Here is an 18629-nt window from a genome sequence, read left to right on the forward strand (position 1 = left end):
CCCTCCCCTGGCCCGCTGTATGATTGCTGGTTGAGAGCCTTTCTTTAGTTTGCGCACCACATCCTCCCAACCCGACTGCCGCCGACTCAATGCCCATTTTATTGTATTGTTTGGATTGCCGGAAAGCACACAATGGTTCGTTCTGAGTTTTATGGAGTAGATTCTCGTGAATGAATTGGGCACGTTGCATCACGACATGTAATTGGCCAATAAAACTGGAGCTGACGGTTTTTTAACTCCCAGGCGGGGTTTCAGTGTCAACTCATTCTTTCGTCCTGGCAGCTGAAGGGCATGCGCTCTTTTTACAGGACAGTCGAATATTCAGCACAACCCCGCGAGCTGGAGCTGGCACCATCCAAAGGGGAAATATTCTCCACCTCTGCATTCTTCTAATCATGCTTCCGTTTGTGGTCAGGGCTCTCATCGCTCCGGCGGTCAATCAGTTGTTTATTCTCTCCCAGCAAGGCAGATAATCTGCACTGTGGGATATTAAAACGATGCCTCACATCCCTCGCTCTTGTTGATACCATTACCGCAAACCCTTTCGGAGCCACCACATCCTGACTTCTTTCCGGCACAGACCGAGTCCGGCCTGACATGGTGAACTCTGCAGGGAGCAGTTGACGGCCCGTTAGTTCAGAACAGTCACTGAGCTGTTTACAGATGAACACGTTGTGAATCACGGTTGGATTCCTTTCCTGTGCTGCACCAGTGGACTGCGGTGATCAGCGGTTCAGTACCACTAATGGATTCAGTACAGCCCAACCCTGATCAGTGTAAATGGATCGAACCACCTAGATAAATGTGGGAGACTGACCAGGAGGGTCTGATCAATACAATAGAGGGATTGCTGCAGCTAAACCCATCTGATCTTTATAAATGCACCAAACCATCTAACTAAATGTGGAGAGGGGATTGGCCAGGATGGACTGCTCATTACAACAACAACAACAACCACAATCATTTATATAGCGCTGTCAACTTAGTAAATCGCCCCAAGTTGCTTCACATGAGCGTAATCAGACAAAAAATTATACCGAACCAAAGAAGGAGACATGAGTACAGGTTACCAACAGTGTCGTCAGAGATCGTTTATAAGGATGGTCTTAAAGGAGGAGCATAATGGAAAGGTTTAGGATGGGAATTCCAGAGATTGGGGCGCAGACCACTAAAGGCACGGTTGCCAATGGTGGGGTGAAGAAAGTGAAGGATGCACAAGAGGCTAGAGAATAAGCAATGCAGAGTTCATACAAACATAGAAATTTATAGCATGGAAGGAGGCCATTTGGCCCATCGTGTCCGTGCCAGCCGACCAAGAGCTATCCAGCCTACTCCCACTTTCCAGCTCTTGGTCTGTAGGTCTGTAGGTTACGGCACTTCAAGTGAATATTCAAATACTTTTTACATGTGGTGAGAGTTTCTGCCTCTACCACCATTTCAGGCAATGTGTTCCAGACCCCTACCACCCTCTGTGTGAAATAATTTGTCCTCAAATCCCCTTTAAACCTCTATGCCATCTGGCTGTTGACCCCTCTGCTAAGGGAAATAAATCCTTCTTATCCACTCTAGCTAGGCCGCTCATAATGTTGTATTCCTCAATTAGGGCTCCCGCCAGTCACCTCTGTTCCAAAGAAAACAACCCCAGTCTCTCCAATCTTTACTTATAGCAAAAGTTATCCAGTCCAAGCAACATCCTTGTAAATCTCCTCTGTACCCACTCTGGTGCAATCACATCTTTCCTATCATGTGGTGACCAGAACTGTACGCAGTACTCTAGTTGTGGCCTAAGTAATGTTTTATATGGTTCAAGCATAACCTATCTGCTGTTATATTCTATGCCTCAGCTAATAAAGGCAAGCATTCCGTGTGCCTTCTTAACCACCTAATCTACCCCACCTGCAATCTTCAGGGATCTGTGGACATGCACTCCAAAGTCCCTTTGTTCCTCTACACTTTTCAGTGTCCCACCATTTAATTGTTAGCCCTCCCCAAATGCATTAACTCACACTTCTCCGGATTGAATTCCATTTTCCACTGTTCTGCCCACCAGACCAGTCCCTTGCTATCTTCTTGCAGTCTGCAGATTTCCTCTGCTTTATAACTGCACAGCCAATTTTTGTATCACCTGCAATCTTTTTAATCATACCCCCAACATTTACGTCTAAATCATTGATATATACCACAAAAATCAAGGGACCTAGTTCTGGGAGGATCATGGGGTTGGAGGAGGTTTCATAGATAGGGCAGGGGTGACCATATGGAGGCATTTGAACACGAGAATGAGAATTTTATAATCGACAGATTGCTGGACAGAGAACCAATGTAATTCAAGGGACAAAGAGTGAAGTGTGAAAGGGACAGTGCGAGTTAGGTTATGGGCAGCAGAGTTTGGGTGAGTTTAAGATTATGGAGGGAGCAAGATGGGAATCGGGACAGGACAGCATTGGATAGGTCCTGCCTCGAAGTGACAAAAGCCTGGAGGGCTTTAGCAGCAGAAGGGGATGAGCATGGAGAGGGAGCCGTGCTGTATCTGCCCTGGAAGTGTTTGATGGGACAGTGTAAAGGGAGCTTTACTCTGCATCTAACCCTTGCTGTACCTGCCCTGGGAGTGTTTGATAGGACAGTGCAGAGGTAGCTTTACTCTATCTAACCTGTGCTGTACCTGTCCTGGGAGTGTTTGATGGGACAGTGTAGACCGAACTTTACTCTGTATCAAACCCATGCTGTACCTGCCCTGGGTGTGTTGGATAGGATAGTGCGGCGGGTGGGAAGGAGGGAAGGAAGGAAAGGAAGTGAAGGGAAGGAAAATAAATGAAGGAAAGAAGGAAAGAAAGAAATAAAGAAAGAAAGGCTCTTCATGTTTTTGTGAATGAGTGGAGAAGAACAGGTTGGTTTCTCACAATACCCAACCTCCTGTTCTCGCTCCTTTACTCATTGAGAGAACAGATTAAAATAAAAGATGTATCTTTCTGTATTTCTCCCATCCACAGAATGGCCATGCTCACTTATCTCCTCCTCTCCCCGTCTCTTTCCCAGACATGAGCTCACAGAGTATCCGCCAGAATCCCGTCACTGTATCCAGATTTCCCGGGGAGGGAGTGGAACTGAAGTGTGATGTCAGTGGCCCCAGTAACCCTGACATGTTCTGGTACAGGCAGGGCCTGGGGAGGGAGTGGGACTGAAGTGCGATGTGAAGGGTCCCAGTAACCCTGACATGTTCTGGTACAGGTACAACCCGGGGAGGGAGTGGGATTGAAGTGTGATGTGAAGTGTCCCAGTAACCCTGACATGTTCTGGTACAGGCAGGACCCGGGGAGGGAGTGCGACTGAAGTGTGATGTCATGGGCTCCAGTAACCCTGACATATCCTGGTACAGGCAGGGCCCGGGGAGGGAGTGGGACTGAAGTGTGATGTCATGGGTCCCAGTAACCCTGACATGTCCTGGTACAGACAGGACCCAGTGAAGAGCTGCAGTTGATATTTTACTCACTAACTGTACAAAGTGTAAATCCAGAGGGGATGGTGGACATTTTTATCGCCGAGCGACCGAGTAGCAACGAGTTGAAGCTGAAGTCCTCCATCCTGTGGGCAGATCAGTCGGCTGTGTATTACTGAGGTTGGAGTCTGCACAGTGAGTCCTAGAAACGGAACGGCTCGACACAAACCCCGGAGAGGCAGGGAGCGCCTGTGAGAGATAAAATCTCATGGCGCCTCGTTCTGTTGGGTTTAATTTGCAGAGCAAATGTGTTTTGACTAGAAGGGATTCAAATTCCTGGGTCATTGGAACCGGTTCTGGGGGAGGTGGGACCAGTACAAACCGGATGGTCTGCACCTGGGCAGGACCGGAACCAATGTCCTAGGGGAGAGTGTTTGCTAGTGCTGTTGGGGAGGGGTTAAACTAATATGGCAGGAGGATGGGAAGCTATGCAGGGAGACAGAGGAAAGTAGAATGGAGGCAGAAGCAAAAGATAGAAAGAGGAAAAGTAAAAGTGGAGGGCAGAGAAACACAAGGCAAAAAGCAAAAAGGGCCACATTACAGCAAAATTCTAAAGGGGCAAAGGGTGTTAAAAAGACAAGCCTGAAGACGGGAGACGTCATAGCCTCGCCCACATCGTCTGTGACGTACCAGGTGGTGTTGGTGCTGAGGACGGGACCGCTCGCAGTGCGCCTGCGCCGAACTCCCAACACAGTCAATCCCTCACTCCTGCAGTATTAATAATAACTTTTGTTTTCGAGCGCCTTTAACGTAGTAAAACATCCCAAGGTGCTTCACAGCAGTGTTACAGGACACAACAGATACATGTGACACTGAGCCACAGAAGAGATAGGGAGGGGTGTAGGGTTGGGGGAGGTTACAGAGAGAGGGAGGGGTGCAGGGGCTGGAGGAGGTTACAGAGATAGGGAGGGATGTAGGGGCTAGAGGAGGTTACAGAGATAGGGAGGGTTGTAGGGCTGGAAGAGGTTACATAGATAGGGAGGGGTGTAGGGTTGGAGGAGGTTACAGAGAGAGGGAGGAGTACAGGGCTGGAGGAGGTTACAGAGATAGGGAGGGTTGTAGGGTTGGAGGAGGTTACAGAGATAGGGAGGGGTGTAGGGTTGGGAAAGGTTACAGAGATAGTGAGGGGTGTAGGGCTGGAGCAGGTTACAGAGATAGGGAGGGTTGTAGGGTTGTAGGAGGTTACAGAGATAGGGAGGGGTATAGGGGTTGGAGGAGGTTACAGAGATAGGGAGGGGTATAGGGGTTGGAGGAGGTTACAGAGAGAGAGAGGGTGTAAGGCTGGAGGAGGTTACAGAGAGAGAGAGGGTGTAGGGCTGGAGGAGGTTACAGCGATAGGGAGCGGTGTAGGGGCTGGAGGAGGTTACAGAGAGAGAGAGAGAGGGTGTAAGTTGGAGGAGTTTACAGAGATAGGGAGGGGTGAGACCGATGGAGGGATTTGACCATGAGGATGAGGTTTTTAAATCCGTGACATTACCCGCCCCGGAGCCCATGAGGGGATCTGATTGAATGGCGGAGCTGGCTCGAGGGGCCGAATGGGCCTCCTTCTGTTACCCGTGACAGGATCTGAACTGGCGTTCTCTGGATTACTGCTCCAGATAACTGCTGTGCCACCATTCATGTATCCAGAGAAGGGGAGCCAGAAACCTACCCTTTAGCCTGTTGCTGCACGAGAAGGCTGCCTCAATGACATGCCTACATATCTGAAGCGCCCTCTCATTTAGACTGCAATCCTGCCCGCGGCCAATCCTGGAGAGATCACTGTGGATTACATTGTAACCGACAAGGTGTCGTGCTCGCAGTCCTGCATCCATTCGACTACTCTGAAGGTGCCTGGAGGGACCACATTGCTCCAAATCATGAGGCGTGCACAAGAGAAGCAGCCAGAATACTTTTTAGTGAGTATCTAAGAACATAAGAAATAGGAGCAGGAGTCGGCCATTTGGCCCCTCGAGCCTGCTCCACCATTCAATAAGATCATGGCTGGTCAGATCCTGGCCTCAACTCCACTTCCCGGCCCGCTCCCCAAAACCCTTCACTCCCATCTCTTTCAAATATCTGTCTATCTCCTTAAATATATTCTTCTTAGGCAGTCCCCCGGAATCGGGGATAACTTGCTTCCACACTAAGGTGACTGATGAGACCAATGCGGCCAGGTCCAGAACTTCATTTTAAAGGTTGGAAGATACCTGTGCATGAATTCTTTTAACGTTGCACACCAGCCACCACACGGGCTTGACAGAGCAGGATCTTGGTCCAATGGCAAGGGGATCCAAGACGATTGGAGACCAGGCTCTGTTGCATGGGCCGAACACACACACACATTCCTACTAACCCCCTCCCTCCCTCCCTCCCTCAGGTCCTTGGTCCATGTTTTTCAGCTTGTGTATTTGTCCATAGAATACTGACCCTGTACCCCAGGCCCCCCGGCTCCAGTTCCCGTACATTGCTCTCCATGTGCAGCCTCTGCTGCGTTTTTCTGCACTCTCTCCAGCTGCTCATGCTGTGGTGGTTGGTTACCGCATTTATACTGGCCTCGGGTCCCGACCTTGCTGCTGGCCTCTTAGTGCATTACTGCTATCCTGACTCCCGATTGCTGAACTCAACACAGACCAGGTATTGTACCTCTGACCTTTCTAGTTTGCGTATTCCAATATCTACCAACTTAGCCTACAGGGGAAGCTCCTTAGTTCTATTTTTAATCCATGAAAACATTCTGACCTTCTTTCACTCTCAAACATCATTGTCCCATTTACTGGTGCCCTCCCCTATCGCCCCCATTTATTGGTGCCACTCCCCTATCCCCCATTTACTGGTGCCCCTCCCCTATCACCCATTTTCTGGTGCCCCTCCCCTATCACCCATTTTCTGGTGCCCCTCCCCTATCACCCATTTACTGGTGCCCCTCCCCTATCACCCATTTACTTGTGCCCCTCCCCTATCACCCATTTACTGGTGCCCCTGCCCTATCCCCATTTTTCGGTGCCCCTCCCCTATCTCCCATTTACTGGTGCCCCTCCCCATTCCCCATTTACTAGTGCTCCTTCCCTATCGCCCCCATTTACTGGTGCCTCTCTCCTATCCCCCATTTACTGGTGCCCCTCCCCTATCGCCCCCATTTACTGGTGCCCCTCCTCTATCCCCCATTTACTGGTTCCTTCCCTATTCTCACGTTTACTGGTGCCCCTCCCCTATCCCCTTAATTAATGGTGCCCCTCTCCTTTGCTCCCCCATTTACTGGTGCCCCTCCCCACTGCCCCATTTACTGGAGCCCCTCCCCTGTCTCCTGCCCCCCATTTACTGGTGTCACTCCCCTATACCCCATTTACTGATGCCCCTCCCCTATCCACCATTTACTGATGCCACTCCCCTATCCCCCATTTACTGGAGCCTTTCCCCATTCTCCATTTACTGGTGCCCCTCCCCTATCCCCCATTTACTGGTGCCCCTCCCCTATCGTCCCCATTTACTGGTGCCCCTCCTCTATCCCCCATTTACTGGTGTCCTTCCCTATTCTCACATTTACTGGTGCCCCTCTCCTATCCCCCTATTTAATGGTGCCCCTCTCCTTTGCTCCCCCATTTACTGGTGCCCATCCCCACTCCCCCATTTACTGGAGCCCCTCCCCTGTCCCATGCCCCCATTTACTGGTGTCACTCCCCAATACCCCATTTATTGGTGCCCCTCCCCTATCCACCATTTACTGATGACCCTCCCCTATCCCCCATTTATTGGAGCCTTTCCCCATCCCCGATTTACTGGTGCCCCTCCCCTATCCCCCATTTATTGGTGCCCCTCCTCTATCCCCCATTTACTGGAGCCTTTCCCCATCCCCCATTTACTGGTGCCCCTCCCCTATCCTCCATTTACTGATGCCCCTCCCCTATCCCCCATTTACTGGTGCCCCTCCCCTATCCCCCATTTACTGGAGCCTTTCCCCATCCCCCATTTACTGGTGCCCCTCCCCTATCCCCCCCCCCACCCCCCATTTACTGGTGCCCCTCACCCAGCCTCCACAGCTCTCTGGGGCAGAGAATTCCAGATTCACGACCCTCAGAGAAGAAAGTCCTCCTCTTCTCTGTTTTAAATGGGCGACCCCTTATTCTGAAACTATGCCCACGAGGTGAAACATCTTCTCTGCATCTACCCTGTCAAGCCCCCTCAGAACCTTATATGTTTCAATAAGATTCTTCTAAACCCCAATGAGTATACCGGCAGAGAACTCTGTTTGAATAAGGACGTGGAGCCGTGTGTTCCTATGACTAGGACACAGGAGGGTAGAAGTTATGCTGCAGCTGGAGATTACAGAGATAGGGAGAGGTGAGGCCATGGAGGGATTTGAACACAAGGATGAGAATTTTGAAATTGAGGTGTTGTTTACCCTCTTCTACAGGGGGGCAGAAGTTATGCTGCAGCTGTCCAAAATCCTGGATAAACCGCACCTGGAGTCCTGTGAGCAGTTCTGGGCTCCACACCTTAAAAAGGATATATTGGCCTTGGAGGGAGTGCAGCGAAGGTTTACCAGAAAGGTACCCAGACTTCAAGTAACGGGAGAGATTACACAAACTAGGGTTGTATTCTCCAGAATTTAAAAGGTTCAGGCGTGATTTGATCAACGTTTTCAAGATATTAAATGGAACAGATAGGCTAATTAGCAATCTTGTGCGAGGCTCCTTGGGGAAGAGTGACAATAATATGGTAGAATTCTTTATTAAGATGGAGAGTGACACAGTTAATTCGGAGACTAGGGTCCTGAACTTAAGGAAAGGTAACTTCGATGGTATGAGATGTGAATTGGCTAGAATAGACTGGCGAATGATACTTAAAGGGTTGACGGTGGATAGGTAATGACAAATATTTAAAGATCACATGGATGAACTTCAACAATTGTACATCCCTGTCTGGAGTAAAAATAAACAGGGAAGGTGGCTCAACCATGACTAAGAAGGGAAATTAAGCATAGTGTTAAATCCAAGGAAGAGGCGTATAAATTGGCCAGAAAAAGCAGCAAACCTGAGGACTTGGAGAATTTTATAATCCAGCAGAGGAGGACAAAGGGTTTAATTAGGAGGGGGGAAATAGAGTATGAGAGGAAGCTTGCTGGGAACATACAAACTGACTGCAAAAGCTTCTATAGATATGTGAAAAGAAAAAGATTAGTGAAGACAAACTTGCAGTCAGATTCAGGTGAATTTATAATGGGGAACAAAGAAACGGCAGACCAGTTGAACAAATTGATTGATTCTGTTTTCACGAGGGAAGGTACAAATAACCTTCCAGAAATACTAGGGGACCGAGGGTTCAGTGAGAAGGAGGAACTGAAGAAAATCCTTATTAGGCAGGAAATTGTGTTAGGGAAATTGATGGGATTGAAGGCCGATAAATCCTGGGACATAGAAACATAGAAAATAGGTGCAGGGGTAGGCCATTCGACCCTTCGAGCCTGCACTACCATTCAATGAGTTCATGGCTGAACATGCAACTTCAGTACCTCATTCCTACTTTCTCGCCATACCTGATAGTCTGCATGCCAGAGTACTTAAGGAAGTGTCCCTCGAAATACTGGATGCATTGGTGATCATTTTCCAACAGTCTATCGACTCTGGATCAGTTCCTATGGACTGGAGGGTAGCTAATGTAACAATTTTTAAGAAAGGAGGGAGAGAGAAAACGAGTAATTATAGACTGGTTAGCCTGCCATCAGTAGTGGGGAAAATGTTGGAATCAATTATTAAAGATGAAATAGCAGCGCATTTGGAAAGCAGTGACAGGATCAGTCCAAGTCGGCATGGATTTATGAAAGGGAAATCATGCTTTACAAATTTCTAGAATTTTTGGAGGATGTAACTAGTAGAGTGGACAAGGCAGAACCAGTGGATGTGGTTTATTTGGACTTTCAAAAGGCTTTTGACAAGGTACCACACAAGAGATCGGTGTGCAAAATTAAGGCCAATGGTACTGAAGTGGATAGAGAACTGGTTGGCAGACAGGAAACAGAGAGTCGGGATAAACGGGTCCTTTTCAGAATGGCAGGCAGCGACTAGTGGGATGCCGCAGGATTCAGTGCTGGGACCCCAGCTATTTACAATGTACATTAATGATTTGGATGAAGGAATATCTCCAAGTTTGCAGACGACACTAAGCTGTGTGGCGGTGTGAGCTGTGAGGAGGACGCTAAGAGGCTGCAGGGTGACTTGGACAGGTTAGGCGAGTGGGAAAGTGGATGGTAGATGCAGTATAATGTGGATAAATGTGAGGTTATCCACTTTGGTGGCAAAAACAGGAAGGCAGAATATTATCTGAATGGTGGCAGATTAGGAAAAGGGGAGGTGCAACGAGACCTGGGTATCATGGTACATCAGTCATTGAAAGTTGGCATGCAGGTACTGCAGGCAAGTGAAGAAGGCAAATGGTATGTTGGTCTTCATAGCTAGGGGATTTGAGAATAGGAGCAGGGAGGTCTTACTGCAGTTGTACAGGGCCTTAGTAAGACCTCACCTGGAATATTGTGTTCAGTTTTGGTCTCCTAATCTGAGGAAGGACGTTCTTGCTATTGAGGGAGTGCAGTGAAGATTCACCAGACTTGATTCCCGAGATGGCAGGACTGACATATGAGGAAAGACTGGATTGACTAGGCCTGGATTCACTGGAGTTTAGAAGGATGAGAGGGGATCTCATGGAAACATATAAAATTCTGACGCGACTGGACAGGTTAGATGCAGGAATAATGTTCCCGATGTTGGGGAAGTCCAGAACAGGGGGCATAATCTAAGGATAAGGGGTAAGCCATTTAGTACTGAGATGAGGAGAAGCTTCTTCACTCAGAGAGTTGTTAACCTGTGGAATTCCCTACCGCAGAGAGTTGTTGATGCCAGTTCATTGGATATTTTCAAGAAGGAGTTAGATATGGCTCTTATGGCTAAAACTATCAAGGGGTATGGAGAGAAAGCAGGAAAGGGGTACTGAGGTGAATGATCTTATTGAATGGTGGTGCAGGCTCGAAGGGCCGAATTATCTACTCCTGCACCTATTTTCTATGTTTCTATGTGAATGCAAGTGAGGGACTGCCTATGATGATGATTATATTACACTAGATACCGTCTCTGTTTATATTACACTAGACCCAGGCCCTGTTTTACAGCCGCCATCTTTGTAAAGAAACCACTACTGCACGGAACTTCAAGGTCCCAGTGAGTGTAGAACTGAACCCAGCCTGAGTTCTGACGGAGGGTCATTGACCTGAAACGTTAACTCTGTTTTTCTCTCCACAGAAACTGCCTGACCTGCTGAGATTTCCAGCATTTTCTGTTTTTATTTCCGATTCTAACATCCACAGTATTTTGCTTTTGTATAAGTGTAGAATGGAACCCAGCCAAAGTCAGGCACCTTCGGGGAAGGAGAGGGAGGGGAACCAGTGAGTGTAGAACTGAACCCAGCCACAGTCAGCATCATCAGGGGAGGAGAGGGAGGGGAACCAGTGAGTGTAGAACTGAACCCAGCCAGAGTCAGCACCTTCAGGGGAGGAGAGGGAGGGGAACCAGTGAGTGTGGAACTGAACCCAGCCAGAGTCAGCACCTTCAGGGGAGGAGAGGGAGAGGGACTAGTGAGTGTGGAACTGAACCCAGCCAGAGTCAGCACCTTCAGGGGAGGAGAGGGAGGAGGACTAGTGAGTGCAGAACTAAACCCAGCCAGTGTTGGGTGAAAAAACTGGGAGTGGAGGAAAATTGTTTTGAGATATTTGGTGACTATGGATTTCACAGGGAGGAGGGACAATGTGTGCGACAGGTGTAAGAATCTAACGTTTTCTGTAATTTTTTGCTGTATATTGACCAAACTTAAAGTTGACCAAATTTATTGGACCAGCATGCTTTGAGAGACCCAGAGACTGCTTGCTGTGAGAATTTGGCACAAAACGTTTAAATTGTTTTTCACAGACAAGGCAGCAACAGGCCTTAAACAGGAAGCTATCTGTTGAGCCATTGTGAAAACGACAGGAAAATTGACTGACTATTGACAAGAAGAAATTAATACAACTGCCATCACCATTATTGTCTGGGACACGTACGCAGTGGACAAGTTAACAAATTTCGGGGTATCAAAGTATTGTTCGAAAGACACTCGGAGTTGCAGTCGAGGGCAACTTGGTAAGTTGCCAATTTAAGTCGTCACGAACCGACCAATCGCTGACGTTGATACGTATGTAGTGCTTGCTTATCATTGCTTGGTTTTAAAGGAAGGGAATAAACCTGTATGCTGAGGGAGGTGTTTGATGCAACATTTTTATGTGAACTTACAAGTAAGTTCTTGCTGATTTTAAGCAAAAAGAAGTTTTTCAGAGTCATTGGTGTTAGATTGTTTTGTTGCACATGTCTGGACTTTGGAAACTGTTGGACGGGGTGAGGGTTGATTTCCACACGTCTGTATGGGACGGGGATTTACACCTTTGGGGAACAAGGGAGGACAATGTTTCATAAAAACTAGAATTGTGTGTTCTGACTTTCTATTCAGTAGTAACATTGGTGACTTTTGTAAATTCCTTTTTCAGGGTATTCCTCAGTCATCCCATTTGCAGACGGAAAACGCAAACCAAATATCACAACAAGATCTGACAGTCACTCAATTCCTCAAGATCTGAATATCATTGGCCTTTGAATGTGGAAAGAGAAATATTTTTCTGTTCTGTCTGTGGGAACAGATTTCAAACATTAGTGTGACTGGAACAGCACTGAGACACACACACACCCGAGTGAGAGTGTTCCAGTGCACTGACTGTGGAGAGAGCTTTAACCAGTTGCACAGCCTGAAAAAACATCACACCATTCACAGTGGGGAGAAACTGTAAACGTGCGTGGGCGAGGCTTCAACTGATCGTCCAACCTGGAGACACAAGGACACCCGCACCACGGAGAAATCGTGGAACTGTGGGAAGGGATTCAGTTCCCTGTCTGAGCTGCAAATTCATAGTCGCTGTCACAGTGGGGAGAGGCCATTCATCTGCTCCATGTATGGGAAGGGATTCCCTCAGTCATCCCACCTGCTGAAACACCAGCGAGTTCACATCGGGGAGAGGTCGTTCACCTGCCCTGAGTGTGGGAAGGGATTCCCTCAGTCATCCCACCTGCTGAAACACCAGCGAGTTCACACTGGGGAGAGGCTGTTCACTTGCTCCATGTATGGGAAGCGATTCCCTCAGTCATCCCACCTGTTAGCACACCAGCGAGTTCACACTGGGGAGAGGCCGTTCACCTGCTTTGTGTGTGGGAAGGAATTCATTAATTCATCCAACCTGCTGACACACCAACGAGTCCACAACTGGCTGCAGGGGTTGGAATCTGCTGTTTGTGCTGCTGTTAATCACATCCAGGACTGAATCGTGTTCATTCTGACAGTTGGGATTTGTTTCTGCTGATGTTCATAACCCCTAGAACTGGGCAGGAGTTTAAATATTTTTATATTTCAAATAACACAGTGTGGATATTTGATGTCTCCAACATAAGAGCAGACTAATTGACGTCCTGTTACCGACTGCTCCATTTAGGGACTTTCCTCCTTTTGAACTCTAGATTAGTTCAATTTTCACACCTTCGGTTACTCTCATGGACAAGTCTCAGCTCCCCCTACCTTCCAGAGTGCCTCTCCTAGCCTTGGGATCCAGGGAAGGTAACACACCCAGGATCACTGAACACAAAACCCAGTCTGTTAATCACGTTCAGCTACTGGACTTAGTGTGTGCCCCACAGCATCTCTCTCACATTCGATGTGTGAATGGAGCATCACGCCTGCAAACCTGGGTTCAAATAACATTTTAATCCACTCAGCAATTGTACTTTTTAAAAATACATACAAATAAACAGATCACATCAAATCATTGGCCGAGGTTTATAGTCACCAAGATGAACAAGTAAACACATCACGGCCCAATGCTCCAGCTCTATATTCACAGGAGAAAGTCTGTTATCTAACTCGAGTGGACAGAATAGAAAAAGATCGGGACTCTTAGAACATGTAGAATCTGTTATAAATATCTTTCAAATTCTGACTGGTACAATGTGTTGGTTTCCTTTCAACTAAAGTGAATGGAAGATGAGAGGGGATTCAAGGGTAGGTGTAAAAGAGGAGTAGGGGTGAGAGGGGGTTTGGAGAGTCGGGGTGAGAGGGGGTTTGGAGAGTAGGGGTGAGAGGGGGGTTGGAGAGTAGGGGTGAGAGATGTGTCGGAGAGTAGGGGTGAGTGGGGGGGTCGGAGAGTAGGGGTGAGAGGGGGGTCGGGGAGCAGGGGTGAGAGGAGGGTCGGGGAGCAGGGGTGGGAGCGGGGTTGGGGAGCAGGGGTGGGAGGGGGGTCGGGGAGCAGGGGTGGGAGGGACTTGGAGAGTAGTGATGAAGGAGGAGTTGGGCTGAGGGGATTGGAGAGTTGGGGTGAAAGAGGTGTCCTCGACCGTGTCCGCTCCATTTCCCACACTTCTGCGCTCATCCCTTCCCCGCCCTCCCAGAACCATGATAGGGTTCCCCTTGTCTTCACCTTTCATCCCACCAGCCTCCACATTCAACGGATCATTCTCCACTGTTTCCACCACCTCCAGCGTGATCCCACCAATCACATCTTCCCCTCCCCTCTTAGCATTTTGAAGGGACTGCTCCCTCCGTGACCACCTGGTCCATTCCTCAATCAACCCCCAATACCCCCAACACCCCCCCACCCCACTCCCTTCCCACAGCACCTTCTCATGCAAGTGCAGGAAATGGAACACCTTCCTTTTTATTTTCTCCCTTCTCACCATCCAGGGCTCTAAACATTCCTTCAGGTGAAATAACAATTTACTTGAACTTCTTTCAATTTAGTATACTGTATTTGCTGCTCATTATGCTCCTCTAAATTGGGGAGACCAATCACAGATTGGGTGACCGCTTTGTGGAACACCTCCATTCAGTCTGTAAAGGTGACCCTGAGCTTCCGGTCGCCTGTGAGTTTAATTCTCCGCTCCACTCCCACTCTGACCTCTCTGTCCTTGGCCTTTGCACTGTCCCAACAAAGCTCAACGTAGCTCGAGAGGATCAGCACCTCATCTTTTGTTCAGGCAGCTTACATCCTTCTGGACTCCACATAGAGTTCAACAATTTCACACCATATTCTCTGCCCCGCTCTTTCAGACGGCAGCAGTTGATGTTTCTGCTATTCCATTTACACCTCTTCTAGGCTCACCTTTTCTTTCTTGTCTCATTACCATCTCCTTTTGCCTTGTACAGTCAACCGCAAGGGTCTATGGAGCACCCTCCATTTCAGATGTCCCCAAAAGTTCGTCACCATTCTCCACCTGCTCCACGATGACATGCAAGCTGTGATCCCTACCAATGGGTCCATCACAGACCCAATCCACGTCCGGACCGGGGTCAAACAGGACTGCACCATCGCCCCAAATCTCTTCTCAATCTTCCTCGCTGCCATGCTCCACCTCACAGTCAACAAGCTCCCCGCTGGAGTGGAACTAAACTACAGAACCAGTGAGAACCTGTTCAACCTGCACCATGTCCAGGCCAGGACCAAGATTCCCCAACCTCTGTTGTTGAGCTACAGTATCCAGACAACGCCTGCACACATGCAGAGGCTGAACTCCAGGACATAGTCAATGTATTTACTGAGGCATATGAAAGCATGGGCCTTACGCTAAAAATCCGTAAGACAAAGGTCCTCCACCAGCCTGTCCTTTCCACACAGCACTGCCCCCCCCCCAGTCATCAAGATCCATGATGCGGCCCTGGACAACGTGGACCATTTCCCATACCTCGGGAGCCTCTTATCAACAAGACCAGACATTGAAGACGAGATCCAACACCACATCCAATGCGCCAGTGCAGCCTTTGGCTGCCTAAGGAAAAGAGTGAAGACCAGGCCCTTAAAACTGCCACCAAGCTCATGGTCTACAGGGCTGTAATAATACCTGCCCTCCTGTATGGCTCAGAGACGTGGATCATGTACAGTAGACACCTCAAGTCGCTGGAGATATATCACCAACGATGCCTCCGCAAGATCCGACAAATCCCCTGGGAGGACAGACGCACCAACATTAGCGTCCTTGACCAGGCCAACATCCCCAGCATTGAAGCACTGACCACACTTGATCAGCTCCGCTGGGCAGGCCACATTGTTCACATGCCAGACACGAAACTCCCAAAGCAAGTGCTCTACTCGGAACTCCTACACGGCAAACGAGCCAAAGGTGGGCAGAGGAAACGTTACAAGGACACCCTCAAAGCCTCCCTGAAAAAGTGCAACATCCCCACTGACACCTGGGAGTCCCTGGCCAAAGACCACCCTAAGTGGAGGAAATGTATTCAGGGGGGGCGCTGAGCATTTCGAGGCTCATCGCCGAGAGCATGCAGAAATGAAGCGCAGGCAGCGGAAAGAATGTGTGGCATACCTATCCCACCCTCCCTTTCCCTCAATGACTATCTGTCCCACCTGTGACAGGGACTGTGGTTCTCGTATTGGACTGTACAGCCACCTAAGGACTCATTTTAAGAGTGGAAGCAAGTCTTCCTTGATTCCGAGCGACTGCCTATGATGACAATCATATCTTTTGTTATTTAACCTCTCCTGCCTCCCACCCTATCACAGACCGTTCATTTTGTTCTTTCCTCCCCTCCCTGCTCTCCCTGCCTCTGACCTGTTCAAAATTTGTTACATCTCTAACTTTTTCCAGTTCTGATGAACAGTCGTCAACCTGAAATGTTAACTCTGTTTCTCTCTCCACAATGCTGTCTGACCTGCTGAGTATTTCCAGCATTTTCTGTTTTTATTTTAGATTCCAAGATCCACATTATTTTGTATAATATCATGTTGCTGGGGCAGTGGAGTCAAAAGGAACTTCCATTTATATAGCGCCTTTCGCCATCTTGGGATGTCCAAAAGTGCTTTACAGACAATGAAGTATTTTTGGAAACGTGGTCACTGTTGTAATGTCGCAAACACCGCAGCCAATTTGTGCACAGCAAGCTCCCACAAACAGCAACGTGATAATGACCAGTGAATCTATTATTTTAGCGATGGTTGATGGATAAAAATTTTGCCTGGATACGGGGCAGAACTCGCTTACTCTTTAAAATAGTGCCATGGGATCTTTAACATCTACTTGAGAAGGAGGATGGGGCCTCGGTTTAATGTCTCTTCTGAAAGACGGCATCTCCGACAGTGCAGCACTCCCTCAGTACTGGCACTGGGAGTGTCAGCCTGGATTCTGGGCTCAAGTCTCTGAAGTGGGGTTTGAATCCATAGCTTTCTGACTCTGAAGCGAGAGTGATCCCACTGAGCAGAGGTTGTTAACCTATCACAGCTTGTATTTTAAAATGCTGCCATTTACCTCAGTGTATCTAACATTCAGGGCCTGAGTCCAGTCTTACACCAATCCATTTAATTGTCAGGGCCTTGTTCTTTTATGCCTGGGACCTGTTGTAACAGTGCACGGGATTTCCACTGGGTCCATATAAAAGTGTCAGTGATTCCGCAAAGGAACATCTGGAATTGCCCCAGGCAGAAGGACTCACAGAACTGGAGTGTTACACTGCGTGAATTGCACCATCAGAGCAGCTAGAAGCTGGAATTGTTCTCCTTAGAAGGGAGAATTATAATCAAAATTATGAGGGGTTTTGATAGAGTAATTGGGAAGAAACTGTTTCCACTAGTAGGAGGGTCAGTAACCAGAGGACACAGATTTATGAGTTATTACTGCCCGAGACCATGTCTGTTTATATTACACTGGACCCTGTCTCTGTTTATATTACACTAGACCCTGTCTCTGTTTATATTACACTAGGCCCTGTCTCTGTTTATATTACACTATACCCTGTCTCTGTTTATATTACACCAGACCCTGTCTCTGTTTGTAGTACACTTGGCCCTGTCTCTGTTTATATTACACTAGACCCTGTCTCTGTTTATATTACACCAGACCCTGTCTCTGTTTATAGTACACCAGACCCTGTCTCTGTTTATATTACACTAGACCCTGTCTCTGTTTATATTACACTAGGCCCTGTCTCTGTTTATATTACACTAGACCCTGTCTCTGTTTATATTACACTAGGCCCTGTCTCTGTTTATATTACACTAGAACCTGTCTCTGTTTATATTACACTAGACCCTGTCTCTGTTTATATTACACTAGGCCCTGTCTCTGTTTATATTACACTATACCCTGTCTCTGTTTATATTACACCAGACCCTGTCTCTGTTTGTAGTACACTTGGCCCTGTCTCTGTTTATATTACACTAGACCCTGTCTCTGTTTATATTACACCAGACCCTGTCTCTGTTTATAGTACACCAGACCCTGTCTCTGTTTATATTACACTAGACCCTGTCTCTGTTTATATTACACTAGGCCCTGTCTCTGTTTATATTACACTAGGCCCTGTCTCTGTTTATATTACACTAGAACCTGTCTCTGTTTATATTACACTAGATCCTGTCTCTGTTTATATTACACTAGACCTTGTCTCTGTTTATATTACACTAGACCCTGTCTCTGTTTATATTACACTGGGCCCTGTCTCTGTTTACATTACACTAGACCCTGTCTCTGTTAATATTAAACCAGACCCTGTCTCTGTTTATATTACCCTAGACCCTGTCTCTGTTTATATTACACTAGACCCTGTCCCTGTTTATATTACACCAGACCCTGTCTCTGTTTATATTACACCAGACCCTGTCTATGTTTCTATTACACTAGACCCTGTCTCTGTTTATATTACACTAGACCCTGTCTCTGTTTATATTACACTGGGCCCTGTCTCTGATTACATTACACTAGACCCTGTGTCTGTTTATATTACTCTAGACCCTGTCTCAGTTATTACTGCACCAGTGGAAAAGGTTTTTCTCCATGAGTTCCTTTCAAAATCTTCAAAACTCAATCAAATCACACCTGAACCTTCTATATTCCAGGACGACATTTGTTATTGGACAAACACAAAGAATACATGACTTGCAGTTACGCAGCATCATTCACAACCTCAGCACCTTTACAGCCAGTGAAGTACTATTGAAGTGTAGTCACTGTTGTAATGTTGGAAATGCGGCAGATACTTTTCACACAGCACGATCCCATAAACAGCAAAGTGATGTCAAATGAATCTGTTT

Source organism: Pristiophorus japonicus, chromosome 9 (assembly GCF_044704955.1).
Source record: "Pristiophorus japonicus isolate sPriJap1 chromosome 9, sPriJap1.hap1, whole genome shotgun sequence".
Lineage (NCBI taxonomy): Eukaryota > Metazoa > Chordata > Chondrichthyes > Pristiophoridae > Pristiophorus > Pristiophorus japonicus.